Below are 14,699 nucleotides of genomic sequence, written 5' to 3'. Positions count from 1 at the left end.
TGTACCGCTGCAGACGAGACCCTGCTGCCCACAGCCCGCCTCCCTGTAGCCCACCCCACCCCTCTCAGGTCCACAGACCCCTGGGCTGCTAGCAGAGTTGAGGCCACTTGGCCCAGTGGCCAAGAGCATGGGTACCAGTTAGACTTGCTTGCCACTTGCCTTGGGCAAGCTCCTTCACCCCTGTGAGCCTCAGCCTTCTGATTGGTGGGAGCTGGTGGGAATGAAGTGGGTTCACACACACATGGTGGGGGGCAGGGGTAGCACACAGCAGCACCCACCCCCAGCAGGCCCCCTCTGAGCACACAGCCCAGGACAGGAGCCATGCCCAGCAGACGCCCCGCGGCTTTCCCATAAAGGGACCGGCCTTGGATTCCCCTGGACAGGGAATATCCTGTTCTCCACCAGAGGGGGAGGAAGAGGAGCGGGAAGGACATGGCAGTGCTGCATTCCTGGCATTCTTGGCAACCTTTCCGTCCAGCTGCCTGGCCAGGCCGCCTGCCGGGGGCCTTGGCCTGGGACCAGACGGCTGGCCCAGGGAAGCAGCAGCCCACTTGGGGTGTCCCCTGGACTTGGGGGACCTGGGGAGACCTGACCTTCCCATAAGCAGAGGAAGCAGGGCAGTGGGGGGTCTGGGCTGTCAGGCCGTTTGTGTGGATTCTACACTACTTTGGGGTAGGGGCACTTCCTGGCCCACCCTCTATCCCCAGGAATGACTGGAAGGAGAGAGCAAAAGGGGCCCCCAGCTTCCAGCTTCTGGTCTTGGGTACTGGGGATGGTCACTTTCCCTCCTGGGACTTGGGACCTCCATCAGCAGGATGGGACACTCTGATGTCATGACTGCCAACATGGCAACTGCCTCTTTGCAGAAGCTGTCCTCAGTCACAGTGGGAACCTGAGGAGGAGCGCCTGCAAACAGTGCAGCCTGTGAAGGGACAGGTGTCCCAGCCTGGGATAGCCACAGGGGGCCGGGAGGGGCCCAGTTTGTCCCAGATGCCCATTAGCCAGATCAGCTGAGCTGGGCTGAACCAGGCGTCCTTGTGGGCACAGCCTCTCTCCTCCTTCCCTTCTGCCCTGGCCCGGGAGCCTTCCAGTGCCGGCCACTGCAGACGCCTCACTTCCCACCCCACCACCTGCAGGGACACCTACAGGTCAGACCCTGAGGAAAGGTTGGATCCCCACCCCTGGGGGTGTGCAGGTCAGGTGCCCCCGCCCCAGGCGACCCTGATGGTTCCCTCCCCCTGCTGGCCCTGGACTGTTGGCCATCGTCTGGGGCTCACCGGGGAGCTGGGCCACTGCCCAGGGTGGCTCCTGCTCCTCACAGCCCTCCTCCCCCAGAGCCTCCTGTTGGTCTGTCCCGCCACGTGTCCTGTCTGTCTGGCTGCCCATCTGCCTGTCTGTCTTAGACAGTAGGAGGAAGAGCCCCACCCTGCTGGGTGCACGTGGCCAGCCCACACTGTTCCCCCTCCCTTGGGAAATCCCAGGGCCGGTGCTCTGCGTGTGTGGCCCTGTGGAGGGAGTGGCCCTGTGGGGAAGGGCAGTGTTGGGGGAGAGGGGTGTGAGATCATTTGTGTGTTGTTCTTGATTAAGTAAATTATGATAAGGATGATGCAACCGAACACTGGAGCAGTCACTACCTACTGCGAGGTCTTTGAAGAATGGTGATGACCTCAGATGGGGTACAGCGGAGGGCTTAGGAGCAGAGAAATGCTTCCCTAAGGGGCATTTGGCATGAAGGCCTCGGCCCCATGGCTCAGTCGCAGGCAGTCCTATCCCCTGGCTGCCCAGCCGTGCCTGGCCACCCGCAAGCGTCAGCTGTCTTACTAGTGATCAAAGCAAGTTAAAGCCAAATCAGAAAACAGATAAACACAATTTAAGATCAAATAAAACACGGCTCAATGGAAAACATGAAGCATAATGTGCAGTTAACTCCCCCCACCCTTTTGTTCAAGCTTATTCATTTATTTGAAAGGGAGAGAGAGAGTCTTCCGTCTTCTGGTTCACTCCCCAAATGACCATGATAGCTGGGGCTGAGCCTAGAGGAAGCCCAGAGTCTAGGACTCCATCCAGGTCTCCCACATGGGTGCAGGACCCCAAGGCTTTGGGCCGTCCTCTGCTCCTTTCCCAGGCCATAAACAGGGAGCTGGATGGGAAAGTGAACAGCCAGGATTCGAACTGGTACTCCCACATGAGGCAGGGCATCCCAAGCAGTGGCTTAACTTGCTGTGCTACAGCACCCACCCCCAAGTCAAATGTTTACTTCAGGTTAGCAAGCACTGTGCGAGCACCTGCTGCATACAGAGGGCAGAGTTACAGGAGAGATGGAGCAGAGCCCCCATCGGAGGCGTCCCCAGTGGGGGTGGAGGCAGTCACAGGTCACAGACTCAAGACGGCTGTGCTTCCCTTAGGAGGGCACCTGCCAGAAAGGGGGGCGCTGCTTTCACACAGGCTGGTGGCTGGGGCAGCACCGTGTGTGTGTGTGTGTGTGTGTGTGTGTGTGTGTGTGTGTGCGCGCGCATGGGTGTGTGTGAGTGTGCGTGGCGTGGGGGGAGTGTGAGTGTGTGAGTGTGTGTATATACGGCTGGGAGTATGGCTGGTGTGGGGGGTCTGGCTGGGGCCCTTGTGATAGCAGGACAGGTGGCAACTACAAAACTGGCGTGGCATGCAGACCCTCTCTGCAGCGAGCTGGAGTGCTGGGTGGAGAGAACCCTGGGAGCCAGGAAGTGGACATTCCTCAAGAAAGAATGCCAGGCCAGTCAGCAATTCATTCATTCGGCCAACGCAGCTGGGCCCTGCACTGCACCCCAGGCCCTGCTGGCAGCTTCTGCCTCAACGGAGGTAAACGGGCGCGAGTTGGGGCCTGTTTCTTCCACACAGGACCGAATACCAAAGGCTGAGTGGGGACGAGGCAGGGCGGGGAAGGGAGGGCGGCGGGGGCGGCCGCGGCATGTGGGGTGGGCAGGGCAAGCCTAGCAGGACAGGGCAGGCTGCCCTGGATCCAAAACTAAAAGGTGAGGGGGTGAGTGGGCAGAAGTCGGATCTGGAAGAGGGTTTTGCCAGGGTGAGACCCCTGGGCCCTGGTGGGCCATCACAAGGGGCTAGGCTGTTGCTCTGAATGAAATCAGAGAAGTTATTTGACCAAGGTGATAAGGAGCCCACCCCAGCCGTCGGTGATCCAGCTGCCTTAGGGTGCAGAGCCTGTAGGATGGGCAGGGAGCCAGGATAAGGGAGGTGGGGGCTGGGCAGAGGGGGAGTCAGGACCTGACAGTACCCACGGCCTGTCTGGTGTGGGGCCTCGGGGGAGGAGGAAAGGAGGCAGGTGCTGAGGCCAAGGCTGGGTCAGGTGAGATGCCTGAAGACAAAGCTCAGAAGGCAGCTGCATACAGGAGTCCAAAGTCCAGATCCGGGCTGAGGACACCCATCTGGCTGGCATCCGCTCTCGGGTGGTTATTAACCTGAGGGACCATGAGACCAGGGTGAAGTCACCCCAGCAATGGGTGTAGACAGAGGAGCCCAAGGACAGAGCCACATCTAGGGACAGGGAGATGAAGCAGGGACAGACAGCAGCCTGGGCAGGAGGGGCGAGTCCTCAGCCAAGGTGCCTGTATCCTTCCTCCTGGTCCCTGGCGGCCCCTCTCCAGGGTGCCCGGGGCAGGTGTCTGCTGCAGGGCAGGGTGCAGCGCCCTGGAACAGCTGTTTTGCTCAGGGGATCCACCTGAAGGTGCCCTGAGATGACAGAAGGGGCCCAGCCCTGTCCACGCCTCTGTACCCAGGTCGTCAGAGGCTCCTGAATCCAAAGCCTCAGTAAGAAGATCTCGGCAAGTCAAGAGAGAGAGAGAACGCACTTGACCCAACAGTTTGCTAACATATTTATAACCTGATATTTACACTTCGGGTACACAGGCTTCCATCTGGCCTCTTGTCCCCGGCTCTGCAAATGCTAGGGCTGGGCTGAGAGCGTAGCACGCGGGGGTTGAGGGAAGTAAGGGCTGTGGTCTGTAGGGGTGTGCTATTGGTTTTGTTCTCCATTCTCTCCTGGAGTGCCATCCCGGCCAGGGGAGATAGCAGAGGTGGGGGAACTATAGGAGAGGTGGGCCCAAGGTGGTGGCCTGAGACCCAGCCCCACACTGGAATAGGCAGTGAGCACTGGTACAGAGACCAGTGGGAGCAGGTGGTATTTCTCCCATGAGTCCCTCTATTTTCCCAGTGAAAAAGCAGCAACCAGGGGCAGGGAGGGGCTGGTACCACACCATAGTAGGCTAAGCCTCTGCCTGTAGTGCTGGCCTCCCATATGGGCTCAGTTTGAGTCCGGGCTGCTCCATTTCTTTTTCTTTCTTTTTTCTTCCTTTTTTTTCCTTTTTTTTTTTTGTAAGATTTATTTACTTTCAGGCCCGGCGCGATAGCATAGTGGTTAAGGTCCTCGCCTTGAATTCGCTGGAATCCCATATGGGCGCCAGTTCTAATCCCGGCGGCCCTGCTTCCCATTCAGCTCCCTGCTTATGGCCTGGGAATGTAGTTGAGGACGGCCCAAGACTTTGGGACCCTGCACCCACGTGGGAGACCCGGAGGAGGCTCCTGGTTCCGGATTGGCACAGCACCAGCTGTTGCGGCCACTTGGGGAGTGAACCATCGCATGGAAGATCTTCCTCTCTGTCTGTCCTCTCTGTATATCTGCATTTCCAATAAAAAATAAGTAAATCTTTTTTTTAATTGATTACATTGCATTATGTGGCACAGTTTTATAGGCACTGGGATTCCCCCACCCTTCCCCCAACCCCCCATGGTGGATTCCTCCACCTTGTTGCATTACCGTAGTTCAAATTCAGTTGAGATTCTTTCATTGCAAGCATCAACCAAGCATAAAGTCCAGCATCTTATTGTCCAGGTAAGTTCAACGGTTTCTTGGGGAGACCATCTCTGGTCTGAAGGTAGAGCTGGCAGAGTATCATCTCGTTCAATTAAAAGCCCCGACATAACATCAGTAACAATTTATAACGTTATGGAATTAGTTGACATGGTATTGAGTAACCAATATGTTAAAAGAGAAAAAAAAAAATGCAAGTTCTGAACCACATCCTGTGACTTCTACATTGACATTTCAATTATTAGTTTATATACAACTGGGTTCTATACACCTTAAAATGGCTATAGATTACTATTCAGCTGTCTCATGTCTATTTTAATTTTAGTATTTAGCAGTTTATAGTGTTGAAGCATGATTTTGCTGAACCTGGCTGTTTTCCGGGTAGTCTAACTCTATAACTCTAACAGGACATATGTCAACAGTTTAAGTGAACAGTTTTAGGAGGAGTGTGCAGAGAAGTCTTCAATACCCCAGTGAGGAGTAACTAATCTTTATGTCCCACCCAGTGAGTTATAAGTGCATCCCCACTGACCGTTTCCTGTCTGTTTCTAAGCGTTCCTTGTTGTTCTCTATCTATTCTAGTTTTTTTATTTGTTTGTTTGTTTTGACGGGTTTCTGGAGTGATCCTGATGGTCATTACGAGAGAGGGTGGGGACCCAAAGTCGGAACCGGGCAAGGACCAGAGAAAGCTCCTCTCCCTAGTTCTGAAGGAAGTTTACTGTTCTGTTTCTGCGGACCACTCAGTGCTCCTGGTTGTCGTTCCGATGACCTTGGATCCTGCAAGGCAAGATTTGGGCTTCTTCCATCCCATGTGGTAGATCCAAATCTTAAAAAAAAAAAAAAGATTTATTTACTTTCATTGAAAAGACAGATCAGATTTACCGAGATAAGGAGACGAGAGAAATATCTTCCATTGTCAGGTTCACTCTCCAAATGACCATAACTGCCAGAGCTGAGCTAATTCAAAGCCAGGAGCCTCTTCCAGGTCTCCCACACTGGCGCAGGGTGCCAAGATCTTGAGCCAACTTCTACCGCTTGCCCAGACCACAGGCAGGGAGCTGGATGGGAAGTGGAGCAGCCGGGACACAAATTAGTGCCCATATGGGATCCCAGCGCTTGCAAGGTGAGGATTTAGCCACTGAATCATCATGCTGCACCTCCTTCCCTCAGCTGCTCCATTTCTGAGAGACCCCCAACAACCCAGCTGAGCCCCTCCCAAACAGGTGACCCCAGGGCTCTTGCGAGATGGGAAAATAATGGTCACATTGATCCTCAGGAACACAGCTGAACACTCTGCGCATAACCCAGCAGGCCCCCCGACCCAGGGGGACTAGAGGCTGCAGAGAGAATGCAGGAGAAAGGGAGAGAACCAGGTGGAGGGTGAGGACCTGCCCTCAAGGCAGCAGGAAGGCCAAGGTGGGCCACTGAGGGCTGGCATGGCCCGTGTGCATGCTGGGCCCATGCTGGGATCCTCAGCAAGGCCTCAACCTCCATCCACGGCTGCCTGATGGAGGAGAGGGGGTGCCCGGGACAGCTCAGGCCATGGGGTGCTGTGAGAGCCACCTTAATCCCTGCCTGGGGCACAGAATGAACTCAGATGCCTGGCTAACATGGCACCATGCCCTTGAACCTTTCAGCTGTGAGCCACGTTGCCTGGGAATGACTGGTAAGGCGGCCCCTGGCTCTGCGTTGGAGTGCCCTGCCCCCACTTCTGGGAGACCATGAAAGAGTTCACCCCAGGATGGGATCCACTCCAGATTCTTTGATCCTTCTGTTCCCAGCAGCAGAAAATCCAGCCCTGGTGGCTTTACAAATGGAACTTTCCATGGTGCACAGCAACCAGAAAAGCCCAGGGGTTATCCAGCCAGCCAGCCACGCACGTGGATGCCAGGCCCCAGTTCCTCTGCCCCCAACTCTCTGCTCCAGGCTCAGGAGCTTCACGCTGCTCCTTGCCCAGGCAGGCTCACCCAATCAGAGTTGCCAATCGGCCTGGGTCTCTTCACACCCAGGGGAGCAGAGAGAAAAGTCAATCTGGTAGGGAACTCAAATAGAAATCTTTGTTCTGATTGGCCTGGCATGGGTCATGTGTCCATCCCTGAACCAATCAATGGCCATGGAATTGGTTATAGTCACTGGCTTAACCAATAAGGGTCCTGTTTAGTGTTGGGACTGCGCCTCCCCACCCAACCATCAGCTGAGAGGGGTCCTGTTAGGCGAGAGCAAAGGCAATGGTGCTGGGAAGGCAGCCCCCGCCCCAGGTCTTCTGCCACAGGACAACTAGGACACAAGGCATGTCCCTGGCTCCTCCCCATAGAGCTTTCTGGAGACTGTAAGTTCTGCCAGACAGGAAGTGGTTGAGCACCGGAAAGGGACAGTCTCCCATCTGGGTTATTTCCAACCACCAGCACCAGCTGCTCTGAACCGACTAGGAGTCCCAGGATAGGGTGGCCATAGCACGATATAACCGCAGCAGGGGAAAACAAAAACAAAAACAAAACATTCAGAGGCCGATTACCTGGGGGAGGTGGGGCTGGAGGGGAGCAGGCATGGGACAGAAGGATCAAAGTCCATCTCCAAGGAGGGCGCCCAGCCATCAGCTCCAAGGGAGAGCAAAGGAGCTCCAGCAAGTGAGCTCTGTGGAGCTACAACTCCTACGTCCTCCTTGCTCAGAGGAAGGGTGACCCCAAAAGGTCATCCAGGCATCCCCCGAAGTCCCCTCTGGTGCCTGCTTCACCGTAGCACAGCCAAAGGCAAGCCCATTGCCCACAAAGGGAACCACACAAATGCCCCTCCCTGATGCCACAGGCAGAGAAGGAACCATGGGCTCCAACCTGCCCAGGTTCAAGTTCCATTCAGTCAGCCTGGCTGAGTTGGGGTCTTCATTTGCATAAGGAAGAAATGCCTATTGGTGGCCTGAAGGTGGGGAAGAGAGACTGATGTCTCCCGTGCAAGCGCCTGGTCCCCCTCTGTCACAGAAAGGAAGACAAAAGTATAGGTTTCCCCTCTGCTGTGGGGTAGGACCCTGGGCCGCCCACCTGAGGGGTGGGGCACTTCCAGATAGGCACCAAGAAACAGCAGGACCCTGGGCAGGGCAAACTCCAGTGAGAAATGAACAGGGAGTGCCAGTGTGGGGCCGTTGATTTCTGGGAGGGACTCAGCAGCCCTGCATTGCCCAGGGGAGCTGGTCTGAGGTCCCAGGGCGTGGGGGCTGCAGACAGGGGGTCATTGTCCAGCCTGGCAGAGTGCAGATCCTGCAGCTGCCCATCTGGGCACAGGGTCTTCTTGGGATTGTCCTGCTGTGTGTATGTGTGTGTGTTGGGAGGGGGAGACGTTTGTCCCTTGTTGCCATGGGAGACTCAGAGTCCACACTGGCCGCTCTCTCCTGTGTCCTGACTGTGACCCCAGAGCATCTCCAAGCAGCAGGCCCGGGTGGGGCCTAGGAGGACAATGCAGCCTTTGGCTCCTGGCAGCAGGGGGGGCAAAGTATGCGTCAGTGCTGGTTGGGGGGTGCTGGCAGCCCGCCCGTGGCCCCTCACTGAGGCACCAAACTTTGTGTCCTGATGCGATGGAACAGATGTTTCTTGTCAATCAGGCTGCTGAAGGAGCTCCGGCCCTCAGCTCCTGCTGTGTGCCCTGGCGCCTCTCCTTCCTGCCGCCCAGTGGACCTGTCCATCCTAGGCTCCCTGCTCCCTTCGCGGCCAGAGGGAGATCACAGCCTCTGGTGTAGACGGCGCTCCTCCAGTGGTGCAGATCCCAACACAAGGGCCTATGGCCGCAGGGTGGACCCTTAGGCACGGGCTCTGTGGCCATGGATTCAGCCAGCCTTAGATCAAAAACATTCTTAGAGATTCATTTTATTTATTTGAAAAGAGAGAGAGGAGAGCCCACTTGCTGGTTCACTCCTCAAATGGCCACAGTGGACAAGGCTGGGTCAGGCCAAAGCCAGAAATCCACTTGATTTCCCTCATGGGTGACAGGGACCACCAGCACTCCGATACAGGGTGTGTGTGTGTGTGTGTGTGTGTGTGTCCCAAGCAGCGGCTGAACCACTGTACCACAAGGCCTGCCCCACAACTATTTTTGAGGGGATGGATGTTGTGGCATAGCCAGTTAAGCCACCAGCTGCAACACTGGCATCCTATGTGCGTGCCAGTTAGAATACTGGCTGCTTCACTTCCGATCCAACTCCCAGTGAGTGAGCATGCACCACGTAGCACAGCTGTTCTTCAGTAATTCCCTGGGGGCAGTGGGGAGGGCCCGGTTACCCCGCAGGGAGTGTGTTCCAAGACCCCAGTAGGTTCCTGAAACCCTGGGTAGCACCCATGTTTCCACACCTGCATGCCCTACCATAAAGTCTAATTCATAAATGATAAATGTATAAAGTAGGCATAGTTGAGAGATGAACATTAGGTCTAATAAAACAGAACAGTTCTAATCATGTACTATGATTTGCAGCTTCTTAAGTAGTGTAAGGGCTCCTGGACCAACGTGTTGACACTGCCAGGAGGGTCTCAGGGACCAACAAGTGGTACTTCAAACATTCACGGCCAAGGGAGCGTAGAGAGGCACTCGGTGCAGTGGTTAAGGCGCTCCTTGGGAAGCTGGTCACCCACCCACCCTCGAGTCCCTGGGTTCACCTCCTGCCTCCTCCACTTCCCATCCTGCTTCCTGCTGCTACGCACCCCGGGAGACAGCAGGTGGCTCAAGTTCATGGGTCCCTGCTGCCCATGTGACAGATTCAGGTGAAGTTTTGTGTTCCTGGATTCAGCCCAGCCCAACCCTGACTATTGTAAACATTTTGGTGAGTGAATCAATGGGTAGAAAATCTGTCTCTCTTTTTTTTTAAAAGATTTATTTATTTTATTACAGTCAGATATACAGAGAGGAGGAGAGACAGAGAGGAAGATCTTCCGTCTGATGATTCACTCCCCAAGTGAGCCGCAACGGCCGGTGCGCGCTGATCCGAAGCCAGGAACCTGGAACCTCTTCCGGGTCTCCCACGCAGGTGCAGGGTCCCAAGGCTTTGTGCCATCCTCGACTGCTTTCCCAGGGCACAAGCAGGGAGCTGGATGGGAAAGTGGAGCTGCTGGGATTAGAACCGGCGCCCATATGGGATCCCGGGGCTTTCAAGGCGAGGACTTTAGCCGCTAGGCCACGCCGCCGGGCCCCTCTCTTTCAATAAGTAAAACAAATTTTAATTTTTTTAAATTTAATAATGCGGGGCCCAGCATGGTACATAGTAGCTAATGTTCTCGTCTTATGCGCGCCACCAGTTCACGTCCCAGCGACCCCACTTCCCATCCAGCTCCCTACTTGTCGCCTGGGAAAGTAGTGAAGGATGGCCCAACATCTTGGGACTCCAAGGAGGCTCCTGGCTCCTGGCTTCGGATCAGCTCAGTTCCAGCCATTATGGTTACTTATGGAGTGAATCAACAGACAGAATATCTTCCTGTTTGTCTCTCCTCCTCCTCTCTCTATATCTGACTTTCCAATCAAAATGAAATAAATATTTTAAAAATTAATAATGGGGGCCCGGCGCAATAGCTCATCTTATTAATACTACACCTCTAAGTGCCAGCATCCCATATTGGCACTGGTTCATGTTCTGGCTGCTCCACTTCCCATCCAGCTTCCTATTTGTGCCCTGGGAAAGCAACGGTGGATGACCAAAGGCCTTGGGACCCTGCACCCACATGGGAGACCCGGAAGAGGCTCCTGGCTTTGAATTAGCTCAGCTCTGGCTCTTGCGGCCACTTGGGGAGTGAATCAGTAAATAGGAGATCTTTCTGTCTTTCCTTCTCTATGCAAATCTGTCTTTCCAATAAAAATAAGTAAGTAATATAAAAAAAATGTGTTTGAAACGTAGAGTCACAGCGAGAGAAGAAGCAAAAGATAAAATCTTCATCCGCTGGCTCACACCCCAAAAGGCTGCAACAGCCAGGACTAGGTCAGGCCAAAGCCTGGAACCTGAAGCTTCTTCCAAGAGTCCCAAGGACTCAAACCATCTTCTGTTGCATTCCCAGGCACATTAGCACGGAATTGTTGGTGCAAACGGCATACCAGTGTCACAGATATACCACAATGCTAGCCCCTAAAATAAACACTTCAACAAACACTATAGGTAAATCAAAAATAGAATTATAAGGAATATTCAAGTAGTAGACATAAGGTAGGGGAAAAAAATCAGTAAAGAAAATAGTGAACAGGGTCCGGCGGCGTGGCCTAGCGGCTAAAGTCCTCGCCTTGAATGCTCCAGCATCCCATATGGGCACCGGTTCTAATCCCAGCAGCTCCACTTCCCATCCAGCTCCCTGCTTGTGCCCTGGGAAAGCAGTCGAGGATGGCACAAAGCCTTGGGACCCTGCACCCGCGTGGGAGACCCGGAAGAGGTTCCAGGTTCCTGGCTTCGGATCGGTGCGCACCGGCCGTTGCGGCTCACTTGGGGAGTGAATCATCAGACGGAAGATCTTCCTCTCTGTCTCTCCTCTTCTCTGTATATCTAACTTTGTAATAAAAATAACTAAATCTTAAAAAACGAAAATAGTGAACAAAGAGGAAACGAAACAAAACATGGTTCAGCCTAACATGTTAAAATTATACTAAATGGGGCATACATCCTGCTCAACTATGTAAACATCATCAAAAATAAATCTGTTATAAGAAGAAGTAACATTACACTAAATGTTAATGGTCTAAACACACTCACTGGAGACAAAAGTAAGCTGAGTGGATTAGACAGCATGACCCAGCTATAGGCCGCCTATAGGAAACTCACCTCAATTGTCATCACACAGGCAGGTTGAAATTAATGAATGGAAAAGGTGTATTGTACAAACATAACTGAAAAATCAGAAATGACCATGTGAACAGTAGATAAAGTTAACGAGACCTTATATAATGCTAAAAGGGCTAAATCCCCAAGGAGAAACCAGAGCCCAGCCCAGCTGCTACAGCCATCTGCAGGCTGAATCCACGGAAGGAAACTCTCTTTCTCTTTCCTTTCTTCTTCTGTAACTCTGTCTTTCAAATTTTTTTTTTTTCAAAAGATTTATTTATTTTTGTTGGAAAGCTAGATTTATAGGGAGAAGGAGAGATAGAAAGATCTTCCATCTAATTCACTCCCCAAATGGCCGCAACAAAGCTGAGCTGATCCGAAGCCAGGAGCTTCTTCTGGGTCTCCCACGTGGGTGCAGGGTCTCAAGGTGTTAGACCATGCTGTGCTGCTTTCCCAGGCCAAAGCAGAGAGTTGGATGGGAAGTGGGGCCACCAGGATTAGAACCGATGCCCATATGGGATTCCGGCTCATACAAGGCTAAGACTTTAGCTGGTAGGCTACCACGCCAGGCCCATTTTTCACAAAGTTTTAAAGGTACCCTCATCAACGACATATTGAGAGCAAAAAACACTAATGAAAGAAATCAAAGATGAACAGACCATATTCATTCATTGGAAGACAAGACATAGTAAAGATGGCAGTCCTTCCCTCCATTCAGATTTAACCTTAACCCTGCACAGATCACAGTAAAATTTTTCCCCCTATGTAGTCACAAGATCATTCCAGAATTTACCTGGGAAAGCAAAGGAGCTGGGCTCATTGGCACAGGCCTTGGAAAGGAACCGATGGGAGGAGGAGGAATGGGTCACTTGATCTACCCCTCCCCAAGGACAAGGTGTAGCACTCTGCTACACTGGCAACCACAGCCAGGCGCATTGGCAGCAGGAGAACCCAGAAACTGAAGACAGAAATAGGTCTGGCTGCTGCCTTTTTTTTTTTTTTTCCTTCTTTTGCCAGAGTACAAAAGCCACTCAACAGAGGAAGAACAGACTTTTCAACAAATGGTGTCGGAACAATTGGCCATCCACAGGCAGAGAAACCCGAACGCAGCTTCACGTGTTACGCACAAGTGAACTCCAAAAATGCATCGTGACCTTACACACCAACTCTGTCACACTCAGGAGAATGTGAGCAGAAAAGCTTCAGTATCTGGGGCCCGTGGCACAGCTACAGCGTGCAGTGCTAACAGCCATGATCTGGGGAAGGGGAGCCGGACAGACCACGCTTCGTTCTGATAGCTAGGGGCCCTGCAGAACCAACACAGCAAGACAAACAGCTGCAAACTGCCGTGCCTCGGAAGACTGTTCCACACCCAAACATCCACACCGGAGACAACTCCACCCAGAAGATGGGCAAGAAACACGAAAAAGGTAGTTTATCAGAAAGTTGATACAGATGGCAGATAAGCATGGGAAAATATGCACCGCGTCATTCACTATTAGCAAAATGCAAATGAGCACGCAGAGCCAACTGGGGTCTGTGGGAACGGGATGCCACCCCACGTTGGCGAGGAGACAAGCTGCAGTCGCTGTCGGGGACGTGAAACGGTACAGCCAATCTGGGAAACACTCTGGTGGCTTCTTTCAAGATTATTCATGCAAGGGCCCGGCGGCGTGGCCTAGCGGCTAAAGTCCTCGCCTTGAAAGCCCCGGGATCCCATATGGGCTCCGGTTCTAATTCCTGGCAGCTCCACTTCCCATCCAGCTCCCTGCTTGTGGCCTGGGAAAGCAGTTGAGCATGGCCCAAGGATTTTGGACCCTGCACCCGCGTGGGAGACCCGGAAGAGGTTCCTGGCTCCTGGCTTCGGATCGGTCTGGAACCTGAGAGGGGTGGTAATGCATTGTTGTGTAACCACGCCCCTCACAAGCCCCTGTAAAGGCTCATGATAAGGAGGGGCTCGCTCTCTTGGTCGTGTGCTTCCATGGCTCCGGCACTCCGACTCTTGGCCCCCCCATGACCTGTTTGCTCTCTGGCTTCCCACGGACAGACTCCGAGGACAGGTGTCCGCTGAGCATGGCACCTGTGTGTCTGTATTCCTCACCCTGCTTGGGTGGGACAGTGAAGACAGCAATGCTAAGATGCTTTGTATCTCTAATGTGTGTACTATTGGGAGTTCCAGAAGTGAGGCCTAGCGGTAGCGGAATGTGGGCAGAGAAGCCAGGGAAAGGTGAAAGTCTGCAGCTTTGTGTAAGTGTGTCCAGGTTGTTCGCTGCATGTCTGTCAGGATAATTTATATTGCTGGGGAAGCTGGGACATAGGTCTTCAGTTTAATGGATGGACTTCAGGGTAATGACCATTTGTTCCTCTTGGGATTTCGATTGATTGGATTGCTATATGAGCTTGTGATTTGCTCTTTCCAGTGGCCCTGTTACAACCAAGCTGGGTTAATCAAGACTGCTTAATAAACCTTAGATTGGTCTGGTGTGATCTTGCTCGTACCCCGCAACAGGTATCACCCAGGTGTCCTTCAGCGTGCGAATAAACAGCGTGTGAAGAAAACTACTCAGCAACGAAAAGGAGGAAGATATGGATGGACATAGTGGAGGCCTCGCCAGGGTTACGGGATCCTCATAGGATTCCACTGATGCAACAGGTTTTATTATTTGAAAGGTGGAGTAACAGTGAGAAAAGGGTGGAAGAGAGAGAGACAGAGATGGAAAGACCTCTTCCATCCATTTATTCCCCAAGGGAGAAGCCAGGAACCAGGCAGTCCATCCGGGTCTCCCGCACAGATGTTCTGGCCCAGGTACCTGAGCCCCCTTCCTCTGCCTTCCAAGTGCATTAGCAGGAAGCTGGATGGGAAGTGGAAGAACCAAGCCTCAAGCTGGTACTCCAGCGGGAGAGGTCTTCATCCCCAGCTGCGACTCCACCTGCTGCGTCCTGCCCTCAGCTTCTCTGCAAACATGCCCTGCAGGGTGTGGGCACGCCCCTCAGGCTGTTAGCATTGGTGACTTGGACCCCTCCTTCGTGTGAGGGGACCCCTCCCTGAGCACCGTGACCTCA

Source organism: Ochotona princeps, chromosome 15 (genome assembly GCF_030435755.1).
Source record: "Ochotona princeps isolate mOchPri1 chromosome 15, mOchPri1.hap1, whole genome shotgun sequence".
NCBI lineage: Eukaryota > Metazoa > Chordata > Mammalia > Lagomorpha > Ochotonidae > Ochotona > Ochotona princeps.
The sequence above is the reverse complement of the archived record's forward strand: the minus strand, read 5'-3'. Positions refer to the sequence as shown.